This window comes from Ambystoma mexicanum, chromosome 1p (genome assembly GCF_040938575.1).
Source record: "Ambystoma mexicanum isolate Mex_15411 chromosome 1p, UKY_AmexF1_1, whole genome shotgun sequence".
Lineage (NCBI taxonomy): Eukaryota > Metazoa > Chordata > Amphibia > Caudata > Ambystomatidae > Ambystoma > Ambystoma mexicanum.
This window is the reverse complement of record NC_090921.1, coordinates 601,698,311-601,711,455: the sequence shown is the minus strand read 5'-3', so window position 1 is coordinate 601,711,455 and position 13,145 is coordinate 601,698,311. Positions and strand designations below refer to the sequence as shown.

Here is a 13,145-nt window from a genome sequence, read left to right as displayed (position 1 = left end):
CAGAGACACAGTCAGTGTCAAGGTGTGGGTAGTAGGTGCCATTCTAGGACTCGGACGCTGTGCCATGATGATGAGGATTCTCACTGGCAGCATGCACACCACTTCACAATGAACTTAGTTGACAGGACTTAGGCCTTGCCACTTCAGAATAGCTTTTTAAACGTAGGCATACCTTGTTGGGTCTGTGTTTCCTCCAGCTTTACCAGCGCCCAGTTTCTGTAAAGAGTACCGCTCCCTTTGGGGTAGTTGTGGTTGGTAAATCTATAACAGCAGTCTGTGACTCTCATGAGTGCATGGACTATGACCGCCCTGATCCTTAGACATTCACTATGCTGTCTAGGGTTGATGGGAGTTGAAGTCCAAAACATCTAGGAAGCCCAAGGTTGCACACCATTTATCTATAACAAAAGCCCACTTTCAACCTGCCTTCTCTAGACTTTAGACAACCTGAGTTCTTGCTGTCGCATATAATCAGATGCCCATGCTATGTAAGCTGTGTGCCTCGACTCTATTTTTTCTTTTGGGGAAAACAAAACAACCCCACGCGCAAAGAATGGAATGGCAGTTCCCTGATGAAATGAACATGCCAGATAGTCGGTTGTATACGAATTGATCGTTTTACAACTGCTCGAATGACAATTGACTTTTTCACAATTGACCGAATTGTGAAGGTCAATTGTACCATGTATGTGGGGGGAAACCCCCCACAACCCCCCACCCACCGCCAAACCCCCTAAAACCCATATATATATATATATATATTACCAAACCTATATATATATATATATATTCGGTCAATTGTGAAAAGGTCAATTGTGACCCTTTAAATTCGGTCAATTGTTCATTCGAACAATTGTAAACGACCAATTTGGGTAATACCAGATGGTTAGCTCAGAATTCTTCAGTAACCACATGTCTGAAATAATGCTTGCAGGCAGTGACTGGAATACAAAAACACGTTTTGCTCCAAGAAGAAACCTCTATCTGGGGCCACAAAGCACTTCAAACAAATAATTAAAGAATGACCTGCCTGTCCTGATCACCGTGACTGTGCAGGGTGGTGTTGGGTTCATTGTGAAGTAGCATAATTTGAATTCATCAGGCTAAATTCACAAAGGGGTTAACTGGAGTAACTCTGACTTGCACCTGAGGAGAACTATGTGATTCATAAAAGAAGCTACCCTGACAAAGTTTGAATTACGCTTGCTTTACTCAGAGTAAGTCAGGTAAAAGTAACGTGTAATAATATGATGGTGTAGAGGTGCACTCTTATTCAAAATAGGTCCTCTGTGGGTTGTTGGTAGGGAGAATTCTCAGAAATGTGCTAATTCCTTCTACCTCAGAGACCCCCAGCAACGTTGCTGGATTTTGTGGACTTGATTTTTTTAACCTGGAGAAAGCGAGACCCTTTTTTCCCCACTCTCTCATGTGTTTTAATGTGATTTTGTACACTGTGTTTCTTTTGGTTGTGGAGTCTGACAAACTCCATAGGCATCATCTTTTACATTGTGTCACTCAACACCTTTAGTGCAGTGACACAGAGAGGTCTTTCAGATTTCCCAAAGGTTTAAATACCTTCTCTGGGATATACTACTGTTCCCCAGAGCAGTAAAGTGAAATTGACTTTACTTACATTTGTTACTTTCTAGTCCCAGCACACACTATCTAACAATAAGGTGCTGGAGGGGTTACCTAATATCTCCTTTGTCTAGCTTCTCATGCAACATTTTAATGTTACCTTTTCCTCACTGAATGGCTGGTGGCAGTGATTTACTTTTTACTACCATTATGGGATTTTACCGCGGGATGCGTTCGCAGCCACAATAAAACACCCATGTTTGCAAAATGGCCCGCTCTTCTTTTTTTGCCATTTTTTTGTGGAAAGGTCCTTCTTGATAGTTGCTCTGCACGCCAAACTAGGTTTGCTCCCTTTGTTCATTTCGTCTTTGGCAGGCTTCATGAGTGAAACCTGCCTCTGGCTCCAGGGTGTCTGGCGGGGGCATGAAGTGAGGGAGGTGCCCGAAACTCCCTGTGCTTAGTCTCCTAGGAGACCCAAATGCACTCTGTGGTGATTTGCCGGCTGACTGTCCGGCAAGGACAGCCACCCTGCTGGGTGACTGGCAGCCAGGCTGAAATGAATGGGAGCAAGCTGCATAAAAGGCAAGGCTTTTTGGCTTGGAAGGCAGAGTCGACCACTGGACGAATGAAACTAAAGAAGAACTTGAAGAGGACACCTGCTGCAACTCTTGACCATTGGTTTGCCGGTGAAGCCCTGCTGCTGTGCTGAAACTCCAAATTCGTGTCGACAGAGAAGCTCCTGCAAGGACGACTTCTCCCTTTGAGTTGGTGGAACCAATCAACTCCAAAGTAAGCCACCTGGACATCCTCTGAAAGCTGGTCGAGTATCCACTACAGTCGCTGCTGGAACCGGATAGCCAGGGAGAGGAACACCAGTTTGTGTGCGTTGCTTTTAAGATGGGCAAGAGCTCCAGGAAGATCCTCCGGACTCCCAGGAACATCTCAAGAGCCAGGAACTGCAGTGTTACTATTTGCAGTAGACACGAGGAGCTGAAACAACGAACAGCCACTTCTTTGAAGTTTGCCGTTTGTGAGCAGTGACCGTCCCATTGCAGTGCAGGAGTCCCTAGAAGTCCTCCCTCTTGTCCCCATGACTGAGGCCCAGGAACAGCGAGATCTTCAGAGCTGCACAGGAACAGAATTCATCTGCTGCACTTTTCCTTCAACCTAAAGGTACTGTAAAGTATAAGAGAACTTACCTCTTGTTGTGTAACCACTTGTCCTCTTTGGAGACTTGCTTGTTTGCATGTGTAGAGTTGCTGCCAGCTTCTTTACTTCACAAGCCTAATCAGCTTGTGACCCAACTTTGATTTTTTTCTATTCTATCAAGACTTTTTAAACATGGGAAAAGACTTTCTACTTATCTGCAAGAAGTGCTTCAGTTCACCCTGACTTTTGCTAACTTAACATTGACTGGCCTAAGCTCCCTGAATGACTATTCTCTCTTCTGCTTCTGTGTCTTACCTTCCTTCCAGGAAAGGGTTAGCTGACTTTGCATTGGGGGGGGGGGTTGTATTGAAAGTACTTACCTACTTAAGAATAACTGTATGAATACTTGTTTTATTCTGAACTCTCTTCTCTTCAACACTACTCCTAAAACTATTCTAAATGCAACAGTGAGATATTAATGTCAACAGCACCCAAGCTATTGAAGTCACCTGAGGGTGTAGGTAGTGCCTGTGTGTCATACCAAATGGGTATTTGCTGATTTAGATAACCAAGAGTGTGTATTCTATAAGTATATTGATTTGTGGTGTTATTTTGCTCCCTTCTGAAGAAGGCTTATTCTAAGTGACTGATAAATAAACTAATAATTGTTTTATCAAGAAACCTTGTGTGTAAGAGTTTATTTGAATACTTGTCACTGTGAATCTGTGTGTACCTCCACTACAGCTCACATTGACCCCTCTTGAGATAAGCCTGGCTGCTCGAGACGCTAGCAACCTGTGTAATGCAGACTTATACCAAAGGTTGGGTTTCTATTGCCAGGAGGTCAGGGTTGTTGTAGTGCACCCAAAGGGTACTGCATACAATCTTGCCTAACAGTTGTAGTTCAGTAAGTGATTTAGAAAAACAGTTCTAACATTAGATTTAGGTGCTCCAGATTCAGAACTTAGGCTACAAGATCGACATACATGAGGACAATGAGTCACACTATTGGAAGTGAGACAGAAATCTGGGCACACCTTATGGCAAAACAATTGGCAAAGATATTCAAATAAGTGATACCATTTTTAATGAAAGATATCATACATTTCACAAGAAAACATCAATAAAAAAAATTGTTTTCTTCATAGAATAAAGTAACAAGCCTTCATATAATTCACAATTTACATGAAAACTTAACAACAAGAATCACAGTAACATTCTAAACAGAATGGTGTGCGCTACAATTTCTCAAACAAATAGAGTTGGAGAAAACTAATGAATTCATTCCTCGTTTCAAAAAGGAAAGATAAACACTTCAATTGGATGGTAGGCTCTAAGTGTGTCTTTCACTGTTAATATGACGCATTTCGGGCCGACTGCCCTTCATCAGGTATATCAATTCATAAATTCTGTAAAATAAATAAATATAAATGAACTCATCACTACCATACAAATTATGGCCTTAAATATGTAGGGTCACTAACCTGTGTATCCAAGAGATGTCTCATGTCTCTGAAACAGCTTAAATGTTGGGGATCTCTGTCTTTCCGTCTTCCCTGTAACCAGGTTGGTAAAATCTGGGGGTAAATCATTTGAACTAGACATAAGTATTGTGGATGGCGGGCCAGATATGGGACCAGTCGCTATGTTATAGCGCTGGGTCCCACATCATGACCCTTGGTAAAAAATGGTTTCAATGCACTATGGTTCGAAAGATAAATAAGAGCTCACCTCAATGCGGAGTGCAGCAGATTCATTAACATGGGGTAAAGCCAACTGCGTGCGTGGCACTGAAATGTCACTGCCAATCCTGCATCGTAATGTGATTATGTCATGCGGTTAGTGAACAGCATCTTTTGGAATAGTTGTGATATGAGATTTCATTAAACAAAATGCAGTACCTAGAAAGACATTCTTACCGCCTTCATTAGCTCGCCAAAGCTGTACGCCAACTGGTCCAAGACGATTTTCGATTCTGTAATAATCCGTAGCTTTTCGATACTAGAAATGTATAATCCTTGTTTAGCATATTGCTGTGAAGAAAACTGGTTAAATGGCAGAAGAATTGTGATGTTCATTAAGTTTCATACCATGTTAAGAATCGAGGCGGGGAGCCGCGACACTGCCGTCAATCGTCTTTCCAAGTCCAAGCCTTGTCACGGTTGTCGTAGTAACCAGCTTGCATGCGCACAGACCTTTAAAATCAACTGGTCCATTGCAACGAAGATTGCCATGTTAGATGAGTATAAGACACCTTCATTGCTAGCTTTCTGGATATGATCCTTATGTGCACATTGTCAGCAATAATGTTCGCAATGCTGAAGGCAAAGATTTTTTTTAAGGCAAAGATTTTTTTTAAGGCAAAGATAGTTCAGTACGCATGTGAAAGTTTACTGAACTTTCAGGGTGGAAACTCTCAATTTTTCTGTAAAATACAGTGGTTTTTCAAGTGTTATATGCAGTGTTGTATAGCATCAGTGATGTAAATATCAAAGAAATGTATGGAATTCCGGTTGAAAATTACAGGAAGCAACTTCAATCCCACTCCATGCTCATTCCATGGGGAGACATGGAGTTTAGACGATCAATCCAGCAGCTTTCTCATTGCAGTAGAAGTCTGTTGAGGTTACCACCTCTGCTTGGTACGCATACTTACTCTAATATAATGAGCCTAATTTGAGCTATAGTGGGTCTTTGTTGGATAAAATGTTGAGCTACTGGTGACTTTTCAGATGCCATCCTGATATTAGACTTGTGTTCTGACCACCGGGTTTTCGCCTTCCTGGTTCTCAGACCAACAGAGTACAATCCACAGGGACATCTGATACCATAGATAATATTTTTGGAATCACAGGTTAAGGTGTGATAAAGACTGATTTCATAGCCTTTATGGGGTTGAGTAACAGTGTTTCCTTTAATCAGGTTATGGCAATTGAGGCAGGGAATGGTGCCTATGTGGTTTTGGGTTCTGTCCCTTTTCCTCACAGAGTCTGCTTTTATAAAATAATCCCTTATAGATTTACTTTTGCTGTAGGCGAATAGTGGTGGATTAGGAAACAATTTTGCAAGCATTGGATCTAATAATGAAGTGTTCCAATTTCTCTTAATGATTCTCTTAATCTGTGTACTCTGCTGGGAGTATGTTGTCACACATACTAGATTGTCCACTAAATCTCGTGTTTTAGGTTTCACAGCTTCTATCTGTTGATGTTTCTTGCCTTATCTGCACCAGTGTTGACTGATTCCTGGTCATATCCCCTTTTGACAAATTTCTCTTTCATTTCTTTCGCCTTAGATGTATACTCTCAGTTGTCAGAAATAATGCGCCCATAGCGAAGAAATTGGCTAAATGGTATACTTTCAATATTTTTCTTTGGGTAAAGCTTGTGACGTCTAATATGCTATTTCTATCAGTAGCTTTGGTAAATGCTGTGGTTTCAAGTTTTCCAGATTCAGTACATACTTCCACATCTAGAAATTCTATTGAGGTTTTACTGATCTTGCTCGTAAATTTAATCCTAGGGGCCATTGTAAAACTCTTCATCAAAGACATATGAACAGAGATAATATAAGTTTTCTGGTAGTACGTTCAAAGTTACAAAAGTTAAATATCACAAAAATAATGGGCCTCATTAGGACCCAGGTGGTAGCCGTGCCCTTATTAAGGGCACGGCTGCCGCCGGAAAGGAATTATTACCGGGTCCATGAAATGGGCAATTACCGGGTCATGCCGACCTAGTAATTGCCCTTCTCTTGGACCCGGTAAAAATTCCTTTCCGGGTCCCGGTAAAAATGAATCCCCATTCCCATTGAGCCCTATAGGGCTCAATGGGAATGGGTAGCATGCCAACAACGGGCCCGTTAATGATGGGCCCATTGTTAGCAGGCTTGTCCCCTCGCGGGACCCGGAAAGGACATCTGGTAAAACCAAACATCCAGAGCGTGTCCCGTTAGGGGACCTCGTAATAGGACGGTACAGGGTTAACGGCTCTGGCACCTTTACCGGCGCTGTTAACCCCTTACCGCCCTCCTCGTAATGAGGCCCTATATCTCTCTTTTCTGTTATTTTACCAGACTATATGCCAAGGTTGGGGTTTTTCTCCGCCGCACCTGAAACACATTAATTCACTATTTATTAAATTATACTATCATTTGAGATTACTTTGGAAATTACAAGTCAGGACAAATATTCGACTGTATTACAGGTAGGCGTGCATTGTGTCAATTTGGAGTAGTCTTAACATTTTCCATGAATGCAGTTTATCTATTTTGACAAGTGTTGCAGGATGCTTTCTGATATTTGGACATCTTCATCTCTGGCCTTGTCAATTATAATTTTATTTGAGTGACTGCAAAACATTGCACATGTGCTTTCGGGGTGTGTTTTTCCCAAATGTTGTGTGCAGGCTGCAGCTTACATTTTGTTTTTAAAATGATGTTAGACTTCCCTACAAATCACCTCCTTGCTCTTACTCCTTGCTGCAGCAAAAGGGGTCGACAACAGAGTTTATCTAAATGTTTTTTTGGGGGTGGGGGGTTTGTTTCACGTTAATGTTGGATTTGTCTTTTCTGGTGCTATCACCTTCCAATCGAGGGACAATAGAAGTCTTCTTTTCCAACTGGATTTTATACAATGTCCATTGTTTTTTTTTCCTTGTTGGGATTCCCTTTCCTGGTCCACAGGTCCTGGAAAGAATACCTCACTAGTTGTCCGCAGAGAGGGGAAAAAAGGCCGGTTTAGTGACACATAGGGGACTTGTTTCTACTTGGGTTCCTGAATATTTTTGAGAGCCTATGATTTTGATTTGTAAATCTATGTTGACATTTTGTATCCCATTGATGTGGGCTCTTTTTTCAATGTAATTTGTATTTCTTATGAATTTTGAATGAATTTGAATGTGAGCAAATTAGGTTGGTTGTGTATAATTGACACATTAGGTGTTTTCTGGTCCTTCGATTTCAGTCTTTATAATTTTCTTCAGGCCTAACTTCAGATGGCTCTTCAGTCGGCTCTTCTGTCATTCTCAAATCTGGTTGAGGGTGACAGATTTTCAACTGATAGATATGGACCCATTTTCCTCAACCAGATCTCCTTTTGAGATTCAGAACTTATAGGCACAAAGAGATATATTATCGATAATCACAAAATCCCTTGACAAGAAATTAAAAACATCTTCTCCTTGGCTTCTCTGAAAGTTTTGTAGATAAACTCGGTCATCTACCTCTTACTCCCATTTTGTTGTTTTGAGATCGTAATACGTCCTCATTCCTTCAGCAGATTTCTCCAGATTACGCTGGCATATGCAAAAGCATGCAGTTGGTGCTTCCTTAAGTTTTCAATGCACTCATGAGTAGTTGAGGCATTTACCAGCGTCTGTTCCTGGGTTTGGTAAAGCAGACAATGAGGTAATACCATTATTTGTCCTGTCATTTATTCAAATGGTGAAATCTTGCTGGCAGAACATGGAGTAGATAAATGGGCTTCAGGACAAGTGGCAGTCAGATATCCCAACTTGGTCCAGAATCAACCACAAACATCTTCAAGATAGTCACATTTGTTTTGTTGTATCTTTCCACACCCTCACTTTATGCTGGGCAGTAGGCTATGTGGAGCTTTCTTTTCACTACTAAGATTTCCCACATCTTTGCCATCACCTCCTGGTAAAATGACTACCTCTGTTGGACTCAAACCTTAGTGGAAGACCAAATCGAGAAAGGATGTGGTTAATCATCAAAGTAGCGGCTGCCTGTGCCTTATAATTTGCATCAGAAAGGCACTTAATCCACTTTGTGAAGAGATATGTCATAGACAACATGTATTTCTTTCCCCTGCAAGAAAGAGGTACTGGTCCAATGAAGTCGGCTTCCAAAACAGATCATGTCAACATCATTCCTTTTTTCTGAAAAGGAGCTTTGTGTGTGGGCGAACTCGATTGGAATTTCGCACACACAAGACATACCTTTAAATAAGTGTTGAGATCCTGGCCCATCTGTGTCCAGTAAATGGCTTCTCACCGTATCTCAATGGTCTTTTTTTTATACCCTATGACCGGTAGTAGCTGTGGCATGGGCAAGATTCAGCAACAGACTTTGGAATGAGGTAGGTACCATTCACTGCTCATACCCAGATTGGGTTTTCCTCACCAACAGCCGTTCTTAAATATTAAAAATATTCTGGAATTTTATCAGAACGAAAACATCTTCCTTTAATTTGTAGTCTGATTCTGCCAGAGGAAATCTGACAGAATCTTCTAAGTATTTGTAGAACTTCCCAATAACAAGATCCTCTTTTTGTGCAGTGATCAAGTCTGCATCAGAAACATCTCTACTCCACTGGGCAGCCATAAATTCACAGTGTGAGTTTGTGATCTGGTCACTGCAGTGACCGGGATTGCTCCATGGAGATGTTTCCTATCTATGATTTCCCCCTGTAGATCTTCTGTTTTAGCCAATTTATCACCCAAGTAATTTCCAGTTTTATCAGGACCCTCTTTCTTGGAATGACCTTTGATCTTCTTCTGATATATGGTCATTTCATTAGACGTCACCAGATCATCAATAGCCTGCATCAATCTACCATGTTTAAATGGTTTATTATTTGCACAAATCGTGCCTCTGTTTTTCCAATTTATCAGGTATTCCACAAACCGATTTCGCACATAATCAGAATCAGTGATAATCACCAGTTCTGTCAGTTGATGGTTTACTGCAGTACGGTCACTTGATAAATTGCCATCACCTCTGCCACCTGTCTATTTCTGGGACATATTTTATAACCAACAGAGGGTTCAGGAAGATCATTTACCCAGGTATTTCCAATGCCAGCAACCAATTCTTTCTCCCTGTTGTTTGTAATATGGTAGGAACACCCATCCACATAAACTGTGAGCATCCCCTGACAAGTGTTCCCTTCATATACCTTGTGCGGGGAGGCCAAGTATGCCTCCAAATCACTATTGATGATTATACTTGTGTCCTTGAGACAGTGTTCTTCAGCACAATCATTTAAGTCTGTCAATCCTTGGGCTCAAAGGCTCCTCTTAGTTTGTCCGTATCAGACCTCACAGGAAAGCCCTGCATTGGCAGAATCCAAGAACTGATTCTTGAATTAGAGACATTCTCAGCCCATATTCTATAACATTGTAGATATTGTAATGGTTGGTTGGAGATCTCTACTATGAAGTGCTCCCCCGCGTTAAACGTTGCTAGAAGTGATTTTTTGAAATCATTGAATTTTTCTTCTATGGAGGATGATGTTTTGCTCACGTCGGAAATTACCTTGTTGACATATTTTTGGTATAACACCACCATATCTGAGAAGCCAGTGCCTAAGAAAAACAACTCCTTATTCTTGATGGGGTAAGCCAAACAAGGAGCGTGTGACAGGCTTCTTTTCAATTGTTTCACCATCTCGGATTATGCTTCCCCCCACACCCACTTTATCGTGGGCTTCAAAACGTGGACCAAAGGTTAAGTGATCTCTGCACAATCCCCAATTAATTTGTCACCATAATTTGTCAGTCCATGGAGGCTTTGCAACTCATGCAGAGTTGTGGGGTTCTTTAAATAGAGTAAGGCCTCTATCTTCTCTTTCTGGGGATTGAGAACTTCAACTGTAATTTCATGTCCCAGAATGTTCACTCTGTTTTTGCACCAATGTGCTTTCTAGATAGATAATTTGGCACCAGCTTTTTGCAACAGGATAAGAGCATGTCTGATTTCTGCCAGGTGTTCTTCCCCAGTTGAACTTTTATATCAACACATCATCCACATAGGCCAAGTTTCCTCTTTCCTTCAGGTGAGGCATAGCCTTGTGAAGGAAAATGTTGAACTCATTTCCTGAATTGATATGTCCAAAATATGGTGCTGCCCTCGAAGGTAAAGGCAAGCTTATCCTGATTTTCCCTATTCACGGGTACTATCCAGTAACCACTTGTAAAGTCAAGGGCTGAATACCCTTTTGATCCTTGGATCTGTGCCAGTCTTTGATCAATATAGGGAAGAGGCCATCTTGACATGTGAACCTGTTTATTCAACTCCCTCAGATCAGCACAGAGTCTCCATTGTCCATTAGATTTTAGGATCCCCAGTACCAGGTTGTTATAAGTGCTGTGGATAAGATGAAATATGCCATGGGATTCCAGGTTTCTGATGATCTCTGTGAATGATTCCATGAATACGAGAGGCAGCTGATATTGTTTTACAAACATGGGAGCCATTTCAGGATCTGTTGGTATTGTTATAGAATGGATAGTTGTATGCCCAGAATCATAGGAATCAACTGAAAAGAAACTCTGGAAGTCTAGGAATACCTGTCTTAGTTGTTGTCGCTGTTAATCGGTCTCACAAGCATCGGCCAGACCAATCTGTTCCTCAAGCTGGAAATACCTCTGGTTTTGATATTTCAGACGTATCCTCCAGTTGGGTGGGGAGATCTCTTTTAATGGTGGTTTTCTGTACAGGGCTATCCATGATTCAAGATAGTTATTATGAACTCTAAATACTACCTCATCTTCCAAGATATCACAGGTAACGTCTTCTACCCCGTAAGGGCATACAGAATACACCAAGAAATGTCCACCCTGTTGGGTGTTGATCTTTTCTAGTTGGATAATGTGTGCTTTGTTGTAACAATCTTTCCAGAATTTCATTTTCTAAATCCATCGAATAGTATTGGTAATTGATCGTCATTCCAACAGAGTTATCTGTGCCTAAAACGTGACACTTTGAGGTTTGCTGTTATCCACCAATATTCCAATGGTGTCATATTTTAGATCGATCTGTGGTGTTGGATGTTAGGACAATCCTTGTTGTTGGAGAGTATGACTCAAATGTATGAATTCTTCCTGACTTTTCAAGCGTTGTCCTCTTTTTATTTGGATTGATACTGTAAATTGTTGCACTTGTCCTGGGTCAGTAACCTCTTCTTGGACTGCAACAGCATAAGGCAACAATTGAGCTGACCAAAATGCTTTCTCACTATTATAAAAGCCCATTGGATTGCCCCCAATCTTGACCACACTTTGCCATTAATAAAATCAAAATTAATTGAAAATTGATGGAGAAAATTCCTATCCTGATTACATTCAGAAGTGACATCTCTAACGATCCAACAATTATGGTCAATCATTTTCTTGCTAATCAACATTTTTAACATGCGCCTGCTAGGTAGTACATCTTTTGAAGTTTGGGTTTCCAGACGAACTTCCCATGTATTTGTTAAATTAAAGCAGGGAGTGGTCTGATCTTTTTGGAATCGCTGACACAGCGCTTCACTTATGGAGCTTTCCCCATTGTTTAGACAGACTTAGGACCGGATCTTTCCCTCCATTTATCTGTATGGGGAGGAATGTGTGTTTGCCTTTTCTCTGGATGTCGGTTAAATATGACTATATTTTTCTGAACTGTTTTCAGGAGCACTTTGAAATTCTTTGGTGTATTCCCAAATAAAGAACTTCAAGGTATCTCCTTCCAATGTGGAAAACCATTTGTGGTTAGGAAGGAGATACATTTTTTAGAAGTTGCAATGAGGTCCTGTCACTACTCTGTTCTCTTATGGAGATAATGGTGATTTCGTGAACCTGATTATTTTGAAAATGAAATTCAATTTGATTGGGATGTCATCCTATCAAATGACAGGTGCCATTCAGGTTGACACAATTGGTACTTCTCTTCACTCGATGGGAAGTTTTGTTTGGGTCCAGAGAACCTGGTTAACGCAATCAATCAGAGCGGAAAGCTGCCAAAGAAAATCGCTCCCCAATAAACAAGGTGTGCCCTCTGGAGCCACGACGATCACCGGATGTTTCAGGCGGTGTAACCCAATTTTGGTTTCCAGATGTGCAATCCCATTGACAGTTCTCCTGGAAGAGGTCTGAGAGGAATTGTATGTTTCTCCACCCTTCCTAGGTTGAGTCTATCAAAGGTTTGTTTTGAATTCAAGCTCTCCTGTAATCCTGTGTCTACCAGAGCTGATAAATCACACTGGACTTGTATTTTTCTTAGTTTCAGTTTTAACAGTTTTCACACGCACAGGGGCCAACAGCTTCAAGCATAGCCTGTTGAAAATGGGTAACCAAGTCGTTGGTGTTGGAAATTGAGGACAAGCTAGACAAACAGGGTATGGCCACAGCTGCAAGAGCCTCTGTCGTGACTTTTCTGTTCTTCTAGGAATGATGTCAGAGTGCAGTGGGCTCACTGGAAGAAACAAATTGAAGGAGATCAGATGATGGTCAGACCATTGACAAGTAGTTAACATAATCGGAGAGATTTTAGGATTATGTGTCAAAACCCAATTGAGAATGTTAGCATCTCTCTGCATAGGCGTCTTCCCATGCTGAAAAAGACATAATGCTGCTAAAGCATTTGTGAGAGACACTTCTTCCTCGTCCATGTCATTATCGGCCCACAGGTTGAAG

General features: G+C 41.3%; 1 protein-coding gene across 3 annotated transcripts in view; it reads left to right on the top strand.

The window, feature by feature from the left end:
- The window catches only part of LOC138576543 (hepatic lectin-like), a 338,738-nt gene that overhangs the window by 186,466 nt on the left and 139,127 nt on the right, over nucleotides 1-13,145 (top strand). The window lies entirely within an intron of this gene.